The following is a 5,166-nucleotide window of genomic DNA, read 5'->3' on the forward strand; positions in this document are numbered from 1 at the left end:
AGGATGAGAAAAGTACCAGCAGAAGATAAAACATTTCTTATTCCTTGGAGCAAAATTTAAAGTTGAACTTTCCTCAGGAAGAATAAGGGGCTATATCTACTTGTTCATACTCATGTACAAAGTCCTACCACTTCTCCTATTTCCATGGCTCCTGGGAATGAGATCATAACCAATACTTAACATCTGAGATGTTGGAAAAGGTTGTAGGCATATGGTTACTATTTCACTAGTACTAGAGACAGGGTCTTCTCCATGAAATGAAGAAAGAACCAGCTACTGTACTTTAGACTGTACATTAACCTCATCTAACTTTTAGATGGTAAGGGTTAGGGAACATGAATTCCAACCATCGTGGCTGGGGACGTACCATCTTATGTCAACAACCAAGCAGGGATCTATGGTCCATCTCATGACTTTGCAGTGTAAGAAGGGAACAGAGCTTGTGCCACATGTGATCATGATGCCAGAGTCCTTGGTTTACATCTTGTGCAGAACTCTCTATAAAACAGAGGATGTCTCCAGATCACTGAGTGAAAAATAAGTTTTGTTTCACTGACTCCTTTCATCAGTGTTGTTCCAGTGTCATCACAGGGACTAATTTTAAAATGAAAGTTCTTATTAAAAATGTAACATCGAAAAATATTCTAGGCAAAATCCCAGATCCTCAGAGTCACTTATCATTACAGTCTCAATCAAAATAGTCACTGGTTCAAAGTTTAGAAATTCAGTGTGACTGAAATTCACTCAGCAAGTCAGGAATTGTCTCCAACATTTTTCAGAGGTTTGAAAGATTTTATCCCAACAGATATTTTCCTCCATTGCCCTTTTATTTGAAGGTGCCCAAACTAGCAAGGTTTTTAAAATGTGTATTTTCAGCAGCAGGTGGCACTATGAAGTTTCTATCTTCATAATTATTCTAATGTAAAGTAATGTAAAATGTTATGCAGATAGATACATTAGAAAGAACTTCATCAAAATGTTGTTAATAGTCCATTATCTGGAAATATGACCAGATCTTTCCTATTTTCCTGTCATTTTAGAAAGAGCAAGAAAATATTTTAGAATAAATTCTGATAATAAAATAAATGTTTTTCTAAATACTACAATTGACAAAAAGTCTAATGCAAGAATAGGAACAATGAGAATGTCTAATGTAAAAATAGGCAACTAATGAAATTTAAAATTATACATGTCATAAAAAGTCCTCTGTACTCTTTGTTACTCTTCAGTAAAGTACCACCGTGGGTTGTTCTTGAATATACTACTTTAGCTACTTCAAATTTCCTGGAAATTATATCTATCTTGTTTGCATATAAGCTGTAATATTGCAATAATGGCTGCCAATACATATGGTCTAGGTATGTAAGTTTTATGAGGTAAATGAACGTATACTAACAGGAATACAGCAAATGGAAAAACATTTGGATTTTTCTGTGCTTAGCCAAAAGTTCACATTTACAAGTGGAGACCAAAGCATTACATGTGGGCCCATATTCCTCATATGGAGATGTTACTATATCCCAAATAAACTCCAGGATTAGAAAGATGCAATGTTAATTGAAAACAGTTTTTTCAAAACCTTACTATACAAAAAGCTACAAAGGGCACCTAACAAACAAGCCCGTGTTTCCAGGTATTTCAGGTTGTCTAATCAAATGAAAATAACCATATTGCAAAAGTGCTGCTCATACTTTGTTTCGGAAAGCTCCTAATGCCATACACCTCGTTCATCAGTGGTCTATGTAGCAATAGTGCAGTGATATACAGCATTTTCTATTTAGATGGCTGCCTTACTCATCAGAAATGAAGTGCTGGTCTGCCTGAGCTCCAGGTGTGAAGATAAGGAAAGGGGAAAAGAAATTAAGCAAGGAACACAAATGAAATATATAGTCAATGTTCTTTTATCTGGCATGGCCAGAAAGTGTCCTTGCCTTTTTTTTCACCCCAGGCTCCAAGCAAGCTGCTTAGCTTTGCATACTATTTCTGCACTATGATACAATCTATGCCAACGCCTAAGACTCACGTTTGCTTTTATTTTGCTTTCTATTAAATAAAGCACGTAGAAAAGACACCTTTATAGCTTCAGGGCAATTTTTCACAAACTGATGTTGTGTATTACTCATTTTGTGCTAACGTGGTCTGCTTGCTGTTTCTTTTATAATACTGAAAAAGTCAAAAGCTGGTACTTTGTAAAAACATCATTTGCAAGGAGCTGGCAGCAGCTGTACTCAAAGGTTTTTAAACTTGTGACAGCCCACTTCTGTTTCTCCAGAGTCTCCAACGGAGTCCTGTCAGCTGGATTCAGTTGGGTTCACTTTTAGACCACAGAATAAAGTGGTACTACAAAAATAATACACAGGAATATACTTAAAATTTTGCTGCTGGTTCTCCATTACAAATGATTTATTGCTGCCATGCATTCTCCCTCCATGGAATTGAAGCCGTAGCATCGTAAGAGCTCCTTCAATATACCTAGTTCATTCAGTGATGCAGCACATGTTCTGCTTAGACCTCGATAATATGTTTAGTGGCTCTATGGATGTGTTTTAACTAAACCTTCATTGTAAGGTAAGTGCTCCCACTATATCTAGCACAGTTATCAAACATGGATATAATAAATCTACTTAATTACAGGCTCTTCTTTCAAAGGGATATATCAATTTCATATAATTACAGCAAGCAATATCTTTGGGTAGACACCCATCTGCAACATGATGGTGCAAAGAATTTTTTTAATTATTACAGACTTATCAAATTTATACACTTGTGCTATTTTTTAATTTATAAGGTCACACTCTTGTACCTTGTAGGGCAAATGTGAAAATGAGATCTTCACACTAGCCCTGTTTAAATTGCAAGGTGGACTAACAGGGCTCAGCGGTTGTGAATACCCAAAGCAGGCATAGTGCACCAGTCTGAGACAGACTACAGTAGCACTCTGGCTGCAAGCCAAAGAGTTGTCGTGAATGGAGTTAAACCCAGTTGGCACCCAGTCACAGCTGGTGTTCCCCAGGGCTCAGTATTGGGGCCAGTTCTGTTCAATATCTTTATCAATGATCTGGACGAGGGGATTGAGTGCGCCCTCAGTAAGTTCACAGATGACACCAAGTTGGGCGGGAGTGTTGATGTGCCTGAGGGTAGGAAGGCTCTGCAGAGTGATCTTGACAGACTGGATCGATGGGCCGAGGCCAACTGTATGAGGTTCAACGCGGATAAGTGTCAGGTCCTGCACTTGGGGCACAACAACCCCATGCACCGCTACAGGCTTGGGGAAGAGTGGCTGGAAAGCTGCCTGGTGGAAAAGGACCTGGGGGTGTTGATCGATGGCCGGCTGAATATGAGCCAGCAGTGTGCCCAGGTGGCCAAGGCGGCCAACAGCATCCTAGCCTGCATCAGAAACAGTGTGGCCAGCAGGACAAGGGAAGGGGTGATCCCCCTGTACTTGGCACTGGTGAGGCCGCACCTTGAATACTGTGTTCAGTTTTGGGCCCCTCACTACGAAAAAGACATCAAGGTGCTGGAGCGAGTCCAGAGAACGGCAACGAAGCTGGTGAAGGGTCTGGAGAACAAGTCTTATGAGGAGTGCCTGAGGGAACTGGGGTTGTTTAGTCTGGAGGAAAGGAGGCTGAGGGGGGAGACCTTATCGCTCTCTACGACTACCTGAAAGAAGGTTGTAGCAAGGAGGGTGTCGGTCTCTTCTCCCGGGTAACAAGCGATAGAACGAGAGGAAACGGCCTCAAGGTGTGCCAGGGGAGGTTTAGATTGCATATCAGGAAAAATTTCTTCATAGAAAGGGTTATCAAGCATTGGAACAGGCTGCCCAGGGAAGTGGTGGAGTCACCATCCCTGGGGGTATTTAAAAGATGAGTAGATGGGGTGCTTAGGGACATGGTTTAGTGGTGGACTTGCTAGTGTTAGGTTAATGGTTGGACTCGATGATCTTAAAGGTCCTTTCCAACCAAAACGATTCTATGATTCTAAGCCACGGAAGCTAAATAAGCACCTACAGAGGCATAGTTAGATCTTCTATTACGGCTAGTAAGAGTGTCCTAATTCCATGCTACTTGGTTATATTAGATCATTGAAAGTAGCCTCAAAAATGGTCCCAAAGGGTGACCAAAGCATCATTTGAAAGGTATATATTGTCATATACTGTCAGCCAGGCTACAAACACAATGGCAGCAGTGGTACCCTTTTAAAAGCCGTATTCAGTGCACTGAATTGATTAACTATTTGACTGCTACTTGTATTTCCAAGTGGAATTCTGCTTGCTGTCTGATTAATGTCATTTACCAAATAATGACAAGTGATTTAAGACAAGACACTCCAATAATTTGGTAACTGTGACATAGGGGTAGGGATCCAGGCCTGTGGCCCATCTGCTCTGAAGTATTCCCTCCTAGTTTTAGGAGTGCTGTGGCACGTGCTTGCTGTTACACCTGAGCAATACGATATGCTGTTGGATGCATATTAAATAGCTGGAGAAGTCAAAAGGTTGACAAAATGTTAGCAGGACCAGTGACATTACTGCTCTGTGGGGGACCTCGTCCGAAGGTATAAATTCCAAACAATCTGTGTGTATCAAACCCCAAATCGCCTCACCTCTTTTTCGGCTGGTTTGCAAGTTGGGTCACTCGTTTGGTCGCCCGCTGCCTGGCAGAAGGCAGCCGGGGCCCAGGCAGGGCTGCGGGGCTGTTACCGTGCCGCTCCGCCCTCCCGGTCTCCGCATCAGCCCCCGCGGTGGGATCCCCCCGTGCCCTCCGCCGGCTGTGCCGCCACTTCCATCCCTCCTGCACCCGCGCTGACCTCGCTATTGGCCTACGCGGGGACGATAAGCGCTCCATGAACATGAACTACACAGACACACCCGCACACAGGCAGCTGCGCTACGGCACAAGAAAGAACACACCGAGCCCGCCCGGTGCGGCCCGACCAAGATGCGGGTGGCCGGTAGCGGGGGCAGGGCGGGGGCTGGCCGCGCGGGGCGGCCCAGCAGGGAGGGAAGCGCCGGGAGAGAGGGTCTCGGGCGGCGGGGCCGCGGAAACGCCGGGGGCGGGCGCGGTTCCCGGCACGGCACCGCCGCCGCTGCCGGGAAAGGAGCCGCCTCCGCGGGCTCCCGCAGCCGCTGAGTGGCTGGACGGCGGCGGGGCGGAGCGCGGGGGCGGC

This window comes from Nyctibius grandis, chromosome 9 (genome assembly GCF_013368605.1).
Source record: "Nyctibius grandis isolate bNycGra1 chromosome 9, bNycGra1.pri, whole genome shotgun sequence".
NCBI classification, from domain to species: domain Eukaryota; kingdom Metazoa; phylum Chordata; class Aves; order Nyctibiiformes; family Nyctibiidae; genus Nyctibius; species Nyctibius grandis.